The 13,628-nt window shown below is 45.9% G+C and overlaps 1 protein-coding gene across 1 annotated transcript in view; it reads right to left on the reverse strand.

Moving 5' to 3' along the window:
• Positions 1-13,628, reverse strand: part of shroom3 (shroom family member 3) — a 72,247-nt gene that overhangs the window by 51,100 nt on the left and 7,519 nt on the right. The window lies entirely within an intron of this gene.

Genomic DNA, 13,628 nt, shown 5'->3' on the forward strand with positions numbered 1-13,628 from the left:
GTACTTCCTGTGAAGTGCATCTCTCTAAGTTTCTGTTGTCAGAGATCCACCCCCCTCGCGCTGTTCAAGTGGCGAGGGCAGATATCCCACGTTACCGTCAGCACTCAGGGAAACGTCGCGAACAGTTTCACTCTGGAGTGTGTCATGACGGGCTGGTGATATCTCCCTCCCCCCACCCTCCTAATTAGAGATGGAGACAGGTCCGGCGCACAGGTCAAGTTCAGTTACCTACGGCACTGGCGACTTGACAGGCCCGGGCGATGACTCGGCTGAAAGAAGGCGGTGGCTTCGTGGAACAAGCTGGAGGTGGATCATGCTGACAGAGCAGGAGAACAAGGCTTAGTTGACGAAAGATCTTACGAGCTAGGGTGCTCGAAGGGGCCTCTAAGGTTGTGGCACCCTAGAGGTGTATGCGAAAAGGTGGGGGAACACATGAGGCTCGTTTCTGACCCGGAGTCGGGTAGAGCAAGAGTGTTATGACCCCCCAGTAAGACTGAAGAATATGTATAGATATATACATAACGGGCATTGCCTTTGCGAACAAGGTCGCCCAAGAAGGTTGAAGAACGAGGTGCGAAAATGGGAGTGGTCGTTTCCGGAAGTGCGCTGAGTTCTCTTCCCCCCCCCTACCACGTCGACTTGGCAGCAGGGGGAAAGGTCACTTGGCTTAGTCAGGTGAGCTGCGAGTCAGCGTTACCTGATGTGTTGCCCTTGAGGGCGTCTTTCACCCGCCTGGTTCCGTTGGTCTTTCGACCGCCAGGGTCGTCTGTTCCTCGGGGGTGACCAGGGCTCGCTAGGCCAAGTCCTCTCGTCGTCTTCCGACGCTAGGTCGGAGTCGCTCGACTGTTGGATGCCTAAGACTATGGCGGTGTCTTCGTACCGATTTGTCGGCCGTCCGCGTGTCTTCCATGCAAGTTGCGCGTACTTCCTAATCTCTGGCATGGTGAGGTTACTCGTTCTGCAGTGTATAGTAACATCGTATCTCACGTTGTCGTGGAGATTGTGCAAGAATAGCGACTTGAAGGCATGGTCTTCTTCTAGACCTGGGGCGTTACGTCCTTGGAAGTACGCAGATCTCAAGCGCCTGAAGTAGTCTCTCGGAGACTCTAGCCTTTCCTGGGAAATGGCAAAGGCGCAGAGGGTGGCAGAAGCTGGGTCGTTGTACAAGGAGTACTCCTCCCTAAGGTCGTGACAAAGGGATGAATAGCAGTCGCGGATGCTCGGCTGGAGCGTTTCAATGAAAGCGTGGACGCTTCGCGCTGTGGTTTTCCACACTAGCTTTAGCTTTTCGCGCGATGAGGGGCGCGATAGGTCGAGGAGGCAGCGATCGATCTCCCTTAGGTAGTCATCGATGCTCGAGTCGTAATTATCGGGATTAAAGCGCCCTACGTCTTTTACCAGAGACTCAATCTGTCGAGTATGCAGGCCTCCAAGGTTGATGGGGCCTGGGCCGTCCGAGTCGTCTGAGTCTCCATACTCGCGATGGTGGTAACGACGATCATCCTCCCTCCCTGAGGGGGATGGGGTCAGTTCTTGTCGCGCGCGTGAACTGCGTGGAGGATTGCGTTCGCCTGAGGTGGTTTTGAAGCCACCTGGGCCGACTAGGACCTGGTGTTGGTCCTCTCTCCTCCTGGTTGGGGATGTCGCTTTCAAGAAATGCAAGGTGGTTCGGGTCTCGGGGAATGAGGGAGCCGAGACCAAGAAATGACTGGGCTGAAAGGTTCGGTAGGGGGTAGCAGTACCTACCGGGGTTGCTGGAACACCTTGAAGCGCTTTCAGTTTGTCATCACTCTCTGATGCTTTAGAGAGTTCTAGGTTGACCTCTCTGAGGTCACTGCGCAGGCTACTATTTTCTGACTGTAGGGCTCTACAGTCACGTGACAACTCCTGAACCTCTGTTCGGAGTGTCCAGATCTCGCGTTGCTGCTCGTCGCTCTGTGCCCGGGTTCGGGCAGCTTGCAGCTGCATTTTCTGATGGTAGATGAGCAGTATTTCGCCGATTACGTCCTGAATCAGGCGCTCTCTGTTACCTGCTGGGTTATTTACATAAGCCACCAGCTGCTCTAATTGCTCGTCGCATAGGACAGCAGTGTATTTTGCAAAGTACTCTCTTTCCTTTGCTGTGAGTCCAAGGACATCAGCCACCGCATCTCGTAATGCGGTGTCTTCTGGAGCTACAGCTCCAGGAATGGGGGATTTCTCGTCACTCATTCTCTCTAATGAGCACGACTCCCAGTAGTTGTTAATTCCCTAGTGTTAGAACGGAAACTGTTAGTGTTTACGGTTCTCAGTGAAATGTCTAGTTCTGTAACTTAGGATTTCTACTGTTAGGTGTTAATTACTGTTAGTGTTACGGTTCAAGCAGGTGCACAGTGAAATGTCTAGCTCTGTGACTTACGTTTCTACTGTTGCTGCTCTGAGGTATCACTACTGCTTTGCAGCCAGAGGTGCGAAAATGCTAATGTGGTTTAGCACTTTGGGCCTGTGACAGCTGTGTGTAACTTCTTTGGAGGGATTTAAGAAACAAGCAAGGTATTACAAATAAACGATCAAATCTACTCCACAGCTGGCTGTTAGTTTTAAGAAATGAAACAAATAATTAAACCTGGAAACGAAATAAAATTTCGAGAAGGGAATTAAAGATTAAGATTAAAAATCAAAATTTAAAATCAAAAATTTAATTACAATAAGACAAGATTTTGAAGATCAAAGCCTACCTATTTTGGGAAATAAGTTTCAGGAATTTGGATCATTCAAAAGAAGAAAAAAAAATAATTTTTCGAAAAAAAATATTTTTTGGAAAATTAATTATTCAAAATTAATTATGGATTAATGTGCATATATACTGTAACAAAACTGGAATAACGTAGCCTCACACGGGGCACCATTATGTTGGGATCTAAAGGAGCGTGTTTGGGTTATCAGCATTTAAGAAACTGAATTCTTGACATCAATAGAATTATTGATGTATGTAACAATTATTAATGATTATTAATATAAACGGGGCACCACCCTGCGAACAGGGACCAATAACCAAACGATAAAACTAAGTCTCATAATTAGTAGTCACTCATAATGTCAATAGTCTGCGTATGACTATACATTCAGTGACAGTGAAGGTTTTAAGTTCGAGCACCGGCTACTACATACAGTCTTATCAAATACATATGCACAAGTAATCACAGACGACTGCTCCTGAAAGTATAACAGAGTTTATTGAATCAAAATAATAAATGACCAAATCAATTAATATTGCAACCAACAAACGTTATCATACAATTTTATATGCCTAAACTAAAGAATGAATAAAATGGATGAGAGTGTATGTCTGTGTGTGCGTGTGTATGTGTGTGTGTGGGTCTGTGGGTGAACAGGAAGGAGTCTTACAGCTACGCTAAAGACTACAAAGATGGCGGCGTCGAGTGACGCTGGCCAAAGGGGAGGGGCCTTAAGAACTACAGCTAAAAACTACAAAGATGGCGGAGTCGAGTAACTCGGACAAAATGGCAGTTAGGCTGCTGTAAGTAATTCACGTGTGCCGATGCAGCACGTGTGTGAGGCGCTCGTTTGAACGAGGTTCCCCAGGGGTAGAGCTAGGAGCTATGTGTATGTGTGTTTCGTGAAAGGAGGAAAGAGAAAAAAGGTGGGGGCTCATGGATCAGACTTCTGCGTGCGGTCCGCGTTGTAGTGATAATGGGGGTGTCTGGCGTATCGTACATAACGTGCCGTTGTCGGTAGAACTGCCAGCAGTTATGTACAATAGCCGAGATTCCACACTTCACTCACAGAGCTGATTTAATGAGCAGAGAATACTACACGAAGGGTAGTAAAACCAATGAAAAGAAATCAAATAAATCCAAGCAAACAGTCACAGTTGATACACGAATACAGCGGAGCTTCTCTGCTCCGTAATGATTGCGTAATACCTCAATATCACGCGACAGTCTTAAACACACAAAAACACGGGAATATCAACATATAAATGAATGGCCTGAATTAAACTTAAGTTAATTTAAGCTAAGCTATGCCCAAATGCCAAGAATCTTACTTGTAGATGCTTCGTTGCAACGTGGAAGGGTTCGTGAGCAAAGTTGTCCTTTTTCTTCGAGAGGAAGGGGGGGGGGGGCTGCTTGCAGCGCGGCTTTGCAGCGGGCGCTGTGTGTCGCACGGCGTTGCTGGTGCGGCTTGCTCTGGAGCAAACGCAGACGTGATCTGTCCTCGCGGCAGGGAGGGTGATCTAACTTCGGCTGACGGCGTGGTACGTGCGTCTTACCGGGAATCGTCGGTGAAGGAGGGAGGCGTTGTCGTCTTTCCTTCGCCGGAATGTGTGCACCAAAAGAAAAAGGGGCAAAAAGCGCTGAACTGATCGCTGAAGCAGATTCGTTATCGCGGGCTGTTTCATCCAGCGAAACGGCTTGTCAGGGTTTGAGTAGGGTTGAAGGGCCGTTGCTTCCTCGTGGCCTCCGTCGTGCTGGAGGGGGGGGAGGAGAGGCCGATGTGTCTTCATGCGTCCAGGACGAAGGTCCGGGCGAAGAGAGCGGTTGTGTGCCTCCTAACTCAACCGAGGTCGAAGGGGGAAAGCAATGAGGTGGGGGCAGCAGAGAGTTTTATAGAACATCGGCTGAACCACAGGGGTCCTCGGGTCTCTTGGCTCTCGGCCAATGAGATTGCCGCGGTTACCATGGTTATTTGGGGGGGGGGGGGGAATTCACACCTTAGTGTGAAATCCCTTTGCTCTTATCAACTACAAATCAGGATGAGACCTTTGCTTGAAAAAGTTAAGGCCTGATTTTCTTTGTCCACAGCACATGTTTAAGCCACATGGTCAGAGCCCAACAATACATTTTCTTTTGTGATTGTATCACTATTTTGTGTCCTGAAACTCACAAGATAGAAAAAAGCAACACATTTCTGTGTCCTTCGTATATGTCGAGAACCGCCCATCAGATCTACTTCACACTTGGCCGGTGTATTGCTGCGGACCGGAGTTCGTGCAGTGTGGAAATTGGGGCCATTTGGACACTGGTTCAATGTCGATAAGGTTTGAATAAACAATAGATAGTGCTCTGTGCAGCGGGCTTCAGGGCCCGATCAAGTCGTCAGCAGCGGGCCTTTACAGGCAGGACTGCAGTTCACTTACATACTAACGTTACAACCAAACTCTTCTTCACTTCCCCTGGAGTCCACAAGCAATGAGGGGATCTCAACTACACTGCAAGCAGCACTTGCAGAAGCCGAGCAAAAACTCTGCCACAAAACGAGCACTGCACTAGAATTCTTAATTAAAGGATCATGCTGTACATGTTGTAAAACAAGATTTTACTCTCCTGTGGATTGATTAATCTCTTTGGTTTTAGCCAAATCTTTGCCAGAATGCAAGGACTGAATGAGGTTTGTCAGCTTTGCATTCTGTCTGAGTCACACAAACAAAACAAAACAAAGCACATGCAAATAGAGACAATAAGACAGCCGCCTAACCTGCTCAACGAAATACTAACTGACTGACTGCAGAGTCTGGTCACAGAGGACACTGACAGGACAAACACTAGCAGCCCGAAATACACACACTTCTACATTGTGGTGGGTTCATTAATATGGAGGAGACAACTTCCACCAGATGCTGCCTGTCAGTTGGCTCTTAGATCTATGAAAACAGTTCCCAGAGCTCCACCAGTACCCATCACCCCAAGCTCCTGGATCCTGGTATTGTGGAGCAGATGCTACAGGTGCTGCATTTGCAATATCGGTCTATTGATCGGTTGGTCCACCACTTAGGCCCTGGCGGAAATATCTCAACAAGTATCGGATGGACCAACATCAGGTCCAAATTTGTATTTGTCCAAAATACCAGCAAAAACAATGACATTCGCATAATCTGCTATAATTTGTGTTCATTGCTAATTAGCCAAGTTAGCATGCTAACACGCCAAACTAAGCTGGAGAACATGCTAAGCTTGGTACCTGCTAAACCTCATTGCTGGTTGTTGATTATTCGTCTTGGCTTTTTTACAACGTTTACTGAGATAATAAATCAAGAGAGTTCTCATAGACTTCTATAACCAGAGGAGTCGCCCCCTGATGGTCAGTAGAGAGAATGCAAATTTTAAGACACTTCTGCTTTGGCTTGACTCGTCAGAATTGGAAGTTGGCGCTTGTGTTGAACGTAGCTAGTTTGCAATACAAGCGAAGAGAGCAATGGAAATGATGTTATGCTCCTTGGGGGGAGGCGGAGACTAGAAGTCCAAGCTGAATTAGCCTGTAGTTCTTCCTTGCATCCAACTACGTCACTGTCACGTGAAATTACCACGCTGGATGCAGGAAGAAAAACAGTTGCAGCTGCGACCTGAAGCTTTCTGGGTCAATACAGCACGCACTGAGGAATTTATTGATTCAATCGACTGCATTTACCATCAACACTGATTGGACGTCCACATGAATGGTGACAAATCTTCCCTTTAAGACCTTCTGCTCTGACGCACAACACCGCCACTATGACCTGCACTAAAAAGAATGCTTGCATTTTGAGCAGCAGATGCGTGCTGTCCGTAGTTTTCTTCTTGTGCCTCCGGGAAAACAAAACCTCTTCATGTGTAATGTAACACCAGTGAAGCGCACACTGCAGCTGCCTGGGGATTAAAGAACAAAACGGTGGAAAAAAACAGCTGCAAGGTGCATGGCAAGGAGTGATGTAGGCAACACAGCCAGAGCACAGGTGAGCGGTGATACGGCAGTGTCAGGTATCAATTAAAAGACGGCTTCAAAGCTGCTCTCGGTGTGATCAGCTTGTGACACATCCGAACATTTGTCAACAAGATTTTAAAGAACGAGCTCAATATTTTGGGACGTACACTTTCCTTTGGTCGTGTGAGATGAGGAAATCAATATCAATCTCATGTCTGCGTGTTCAGTACAGACCTAGAGTCGGCATGTATTTAGCCTAGCTTAGCGTAAAGACTGGAAGCAGGGGGAAACAGCTAGCCTGGCTCTGGCCGAAGTTTAAACACACACTTACAAACACTTACAAATCAAACTAATTGATCGATTGATTGTATCTATCTTTCCTTCACCCTCTGAACCCCAAGCTGATGAAATATCACAATTATTTAGTTACTTTTCCTGACGGAAGCGTTTGGCACACATGATGTGTTCAAGGAACTGCAGATAATCCAACAATAATGGCTGTTTTTACAGCCCCAGGCCACGATAAATATGCTTTTCAAACCTTCTTGCAGGTTTTGGGGTTCAGAAAGGAGGTTTCTCACAAGTGGCTGAATGAGAATACTACTCACCATCTAGAACACTAGTCCTCCTTTAGCTTAGTGCTGGTGACGTGAAGTCGTGCAAGCGTAGTGTTTGTTTGTACTCTAACGTTAGCTTTTTACTTCTAACGGTTACGTTCACATTTCAAAAAGTGTTCATTTGTGAAGATGATCTTTCTAAACAAAACGTGAGAATCATAAACTCACGTAAATTTCTTTGCCACGACCTAAAATTAAATGGAAAAAATCATATTCACTTTTTTTTTTAATTCACAATGCTGAAATATCAAAATACATCATCCCTGGGGTTGTTGGAATTCTAGTGGGATTGCAAAGTATTTCTAGTGCCGGCCCACACAGATACTGCACCAATCAAATTGAAGTACCATCATAGTGAGTCCAAATCAAAAATGCACCCCTCACAGAGTCCAATGTGGGGGGAGCTATCACTGCAGACACCATACACCAAACAAGTCAACAAGTCCAAACAAACACCAAGGCTAGAGGCCCTGCAGACACCTGTTCTACAGAGGTCAAAGGTCAGTATTTTGCCCTATACGTCAATATTAAACTTGCTACGAAACCCCTGTTCCCAGTAACAAACTGCATTCCTACAGGCTGGTTCCTTCAGACGTTTCAACCCAGCCAAGTCCAACAGCCCGAAACAGGCGTGACCTGTTGTTGTTGTGACAACCGATCAGGAGCTCACTCTCAAAGTTTTAAGACTTGATAGATGTATTATCCAGCTAGATTATTACAACTTGGGACGTTTTTTTGTCGTTTTATCTATAATTTCTGTCAGCTGTAACAACGTATTTGCTAAACTGTACCAAGCCAAGTGTTTAGACATGATAACTTCACTGAAAAGAAGTCTGACAGGCCAGGAAGCAGGTCAGTCAGTCGACCAGACAATAATAATAAAACATTTTATATCGTAACATGTATTGTGATAAAGTAAAGTTTCTATCATCCATCTTTACCTGAAGACTGATTTAAAATTGAAAGTACCAACTCACACACACACACACACACACACACATACACACACTTACAGCTCTGACTGGCAGCTCCTCAGCCTGTTGTGAAGACACGAATGGCTGTCTCTGAATGCCTCTGTGTGTAAGTGTGTCTCTCTCTCTCTGTCTGACTCTGTTCTTAGCCAATCAGGGCTCACCTGAATCAGAGGGAGGGCAGCAGGTATGGAGGAGGAGAGAGAGAGAGTCAGAGAGAGCGGGAGAGACAGAGAGAGAGAGAGAGAGACAGAGAGATACAGAGACAGAGAGAGGGAGAGACAGAGAGAGAGAGAGAGAGACAGAGAGAGGGAGAGAGAGAGAGGGAGAGAGAGAGACAGAGACAGAGAGAGGGAGAGAGAGAGCGAGAGAGAGAAAGAGAGAGAGAGACAGAGAGAGGCAGAGAGAGAGAGGGAGAGAGAGAGACAGAGAGAGAGACAGAGAGAGACAGAGAGAGACAGCTACTGCTGTAACTGTCTGCATTTAGATCCGTCACTGCTAGTGAATGGGAGTTTGTGTATTATCACTGAAAGACTGAACCTATGGTGGCCAGACCTTCGTCTCGCCGACCGCGTTTCGGGGTGATGGGAAACAATGCTCTCATCTCACCGCAGTGATTAGGGTCTGTTTTATTTGGGATTTATTTTCATTTGTTTTATCACACTCCGTGTGATATTCTCTCCTCATTAAATCAGCTCTGTGAGTGAAAGGTGGAATCTCGGCTATCATACATAACTGCCGGCAGTTCTACCGACAGCGGCACTTTGTGTACGATACGGCCAGCGCTCTCCATTCTCACTACAACGCGGACCGCACACAGAGTTTGACCCATGACCCCCCTCCTCTCTCGCTCTCTCTTCGCTCCCTCTCTCTCACTAACCTGCACACACATAGTCAGCAGCCCTTGGGTAACCCCGTGCCCTCGAGTGCCTCACACACACATATAGCTTTGAGCTAATCTAGCTACGTGCTGAACAGCCACCACATGTAGACGCCGGGTCCCCTGTTGGCTAACCGCCATTTTGGGTCGCACGCATGAGAGACGTCACCACATCCTAACTACGTCACACGTCGCTGAGCTGTTCCCTCGTTCCCCCCCCCCTTTTTGCTCACACACACACACACATCCTCATCCATTTTATTTATTCTTTAGGTATTAAGCATATAAGATTGTGTGATAACGTTTGTTGGTTGCAATATTAATTGATTTGATCATTTTCTATTTTGATTCAATAAACTCTGTTACACTTTAAGGAGCAGTCGTCTGTGATTACTTGTGCATATGTGTGTAATAAAACTGTATGTAGTAGCCTTGTGTACGAACTTAACCCTTCACTGTCACTGAATGTGTAGTCGCACCCGACTATTGACATTATGAGTGACCCCTAATTATGAGACTTCGTTAATTTGGTCATTGGTCCCTGTTCGCAGGGTGGTGTTATTAATCATTAATAATTGTTACATACATTAATAATTCTATTGATGTCAAGAATTCAGTTTCTTAAATGCTGATAACCCAAACACGCTCCATTTAGTTCCCAACACACACACACACAGACACACACAGACTTAGAGGAGAGGAGATCTGATGTGTGTGAAGAAGAAGTGATGAAAGAGAAGAGTGAGTCTGAGAAAACGTGACTCACAAAATAATTCAAACATATTCAAGGCGATTTTACTTTAGGTTCACTTTCAGGTTCTGGATCAGTTTGGGATGAATTTAGCAACTTTTATGACACGTTTTGTTCCAAACAGCAACAACAAAGTGTCCCAAATGTACCACCGCCCTGACTCACCCCTTCTTCTCTGCAGCTACGGCAGCAAACTGACAGAGAAAACATCCCAGAAACAAATGAGTCAAACTGATGGTTGCATCAGCCTCATATGGTAAATTCATTCAGGAGACATCTGCGTTTCTATATGGAGGAACATTTAGGACAGGGATTCCCAAAGTGGGGTGCGCGCACCCCTGGGGGTGCGCGAGCTGCCTCTAGGGGGTGCGCGAGAGGAAAAGTGTAATGGCGGTCTGATGGTGTAATAATATTAAATATTTAAAAAAAATGTAATTTTAATTTAAAAACTGTCAGGTGGGACATCTGAAGCTATCAGTCGTAAAAGAGGAGAGGGACAGAGAGAGAGAGAGAGCGAGAGAGAGAGAGAGAGAGAGGGACAGAGAGAGAGAGAGAGATGAATCGGAGGCGAGGGGAACGGAGAGGTGCAGCACAGACAAATCGGGAGCACATCGGCCCATCGCGGAGTCAAGGTGAAAAAAGAGGAAACGAGAGTGAGCATCAGACTGGGAAAAAAAGAGGAAATATGATGAAAAGTATCTGTGTCTGGGCTTCACTTGGACTGGCAACGCAGATTGCCCAAAGCCACAGTGCGTGGTGTGCAGTGAGGTTCTGGCTAACAGACTGAAGCTCTTATTTACGTCGCCACCTGAACACCAAGCATGCCAGTGCAAGTCAAAAGCCCCTTACATCGTTTATATCCAAATTGGAGGAGTTACAAAACAGCCAAAAACAACTGGAGTCTCATTCATGTGTTGGGTCTATAAATGACGCACTACGGGCTTCATATCTGGTTACAGAATAGCGAGAAAGGGGCTACCGCACACAATCGCCGAAGACGTGAGCTTGCCAGCTGCCAGAGAGATGGTGGAATGTATGATTGGGGGGAAAGAAGCAAAAAAGTTGGACATGATCCCGGTGTCCAACAACACTGTGTCGCGCCGCATCGATGCTTTGTCCGAAGACATCCTGGCTACATTAGTTGCTCATTAATTGTAAATTAAATGTGATAATCTGCCTCTGAGCCTGTGCGTGTGTCCTCACATCCGTATTGCTCTTTAAAAGTGACGCCTTGTGTCACTGAAAGTTATTGAAACTTTGTTGCAGTGTTTCAGGGCGTTTTCACACCTTCAGTTCGTTTGCTTTGTTGCAGTTGCTCCTTTGTTCGGTTTGTGTTCACACTGCAACATTTAACAGCGGACTAAATCTTGTAAACAAATGCCGCGCGCGAGCAAACTGTTCTCTCATTGGTCCGATTCTTATGCGGCTATGAAGGCTTAAAAGGCTCTGTTGCTTCTTTTTTTTTTTTTTTATTAAGGGGGGGGGGGGTGCGCGAACCCAGTCGGGATGTAGAAGGGGGTGCGCGGCCTAAAAAGTTTGGGAACCGCTGATTTAGGAGATCATCAACGGAAAACCAGTGGCTACTTCTGTCCGCATGACACGTCTGTGTGAGCTACAGCCGTCAGTTCATCCACTTATTGTCTGTGAAATCAGCTTGTCCCCTTGGATTTGTAGATTCAGCAGGGCACTTAAGTCCAAAGGTGAATGCGGCTCAGATATGCAACTGCAGAGTTTGACCTGCTGCACAGTCCCCTGCACACGGCCCACTGTGTAAAGCCCAGTAGAACAGAATTATCATGAAACAGACCTGACAGCAGTCGCCTGTCTCATGGTTCCCCATCAGACTCCTGCAGGAAGCCAATCAGACCAAAACACGCAGCGCTGCTCTCCGCCCGTCTGGAGGACAAGTTCTCACGCCTTCGCCTCCTCGCCACACCTTCTCCATAATGCCATGTGTGCATCTACACCTGTGTGTCTGCGTGTGTGTCTGAAGTCTAAAGTCCTGCATTGTGTCGTGCCTCTCACGCGTCTTCCAGTGAATAGAAGCCGCAGTAGCAACAGCAGCCTTGCAGGCAGTCACACCCCAAACCCAAATACATACCTGGCTTTGCACCATGCCAGGTGTCAACCGGAGAATGAAAATAGATGCTACGTTCATAGGTGCCTCAGAAGTGGAGCAAATGCATCCCGGTGTTCAATTAGGGAGAGAAAAAATCTAAATCTTACTACCCCACGTTTTCAAAATAAATGTATCATCATACAGTCCTGACAATCAGGTGGTTATATTTAGGCAGCCTATATCGATGATCATTTGACTATCTACAGTAACTGATCAAATCAATAAAAAAACACACATTTTGACCCCTACTGACTCCTCCGGGTTGCAAAAAGAAGTCAGATTGTATAGAAGTCTATGAGAAAATGACTCTACTTCTCTCTTGATTTATTACCTCAGTAAACATTGTAAACATGAGTTTATGTCTCAATCTCTAGTTTCAAGTCTTCTTCAATACAGCATGATGTTCATTTAGTAAATTATGTTCCATTTAGAGTCAAACAGACCATAAAGAGGAGTATGCTTTAGGGCGGGGCTACTGTGATTGACAGGTCGCTGCAGCTACCAGAGTTACTCCTCAGCATTCCAGACACGGTAACTTCTGTTCATTGGTTGCGAAAAAAACCAACATGGTGACGGCCGTAATCCAAGATGGCGTCGGCGAGATTGCAGAACTCAAGGCTTCAAAACAGCAGTCCACATTCGAATGTGTGACGTCACCATGACTACGTCCGCTTCTTATATACTGTCTATGGATAATTCACAGTGAAGTCTGAATGTTTACAAAGGTAAGACACCATTTATCTTTAACTGTCATCGAAGACCGATAAGAGAGCGTCGGAAAAGATGAAGAAGAAAATAAGGTGAATGAACCTGCTTGACGTTTCACGAAAGAGACGGATCCAAGCACAACGTGGCTATTAATAATCATATTCATATTCTGCCCTGTTGATCTTATTATTTAGGATGTAGTGGAGGGCTAATCCAAGAGGTTAGTGTTGTGGAAATGGAAGATTTTTTTTAATGACAAAATGTTTGCTGCATCTATTCAATGCGTTACATTGCATTGTGGGATTGTTAGCAGAAAGTAGTGTACATGCCATGGACACAGACTAACTGCAGGGTCAGCTGTTCATTCAAGTCTCTCTTTGGTCGATGTCAGCAACAAATACCAACAAACACTTTCAAATAAATCGTTATCCAGCAACTGGATCCAACGACTTCACATTAGAATAACACGCTGTATGACTTTATCTACCGACCACCAGAACCAACTGTGCCGGACTGGAACAGACTCGGTCCAACTTAGTTCTAGGAAATAAATCTACCTTATCAGTTCATTTTGACAAAGAACGTTACTGGATTGTGTGTGTGTGTGTGTGTGTGTGTGTGTGTGTGTGTGTGTGTGTGTGTGTGTGTGTGTGTGTGTGTGTGTGTGTGTGTGTGTGTGTGTGTGTGTGTGTGCTGATTCCAGACAACCAAATCTGATTTGGACTATGAACCAGGATGTACCGCAGAATCCTGACCAGTTACAGATTAGACTGGTTAACTAGAAGGAAGGGAGGAAGCAAGGAAGGAAAGAACAAAGGAAAGAGGGAACATTTTAAGCCGTCATTGATTTCAGTGATTCATATTTTCTCTTTGTGCAAAGATAAACACCAATCTGTTAGAA

This window comes from Melanostigma gelatinosum (assembly GCF_949748355.1).
Source record: "Melanostigma gelatinosum genome assembly, chromosome: 18".
Classification (NCBI taxonomy): Eukaryota; Metazoa; Chordata; class Actinopteri; order Perciformes; family Zoarcidae; genus Melanostigma; species Melanostigma gelatinosum.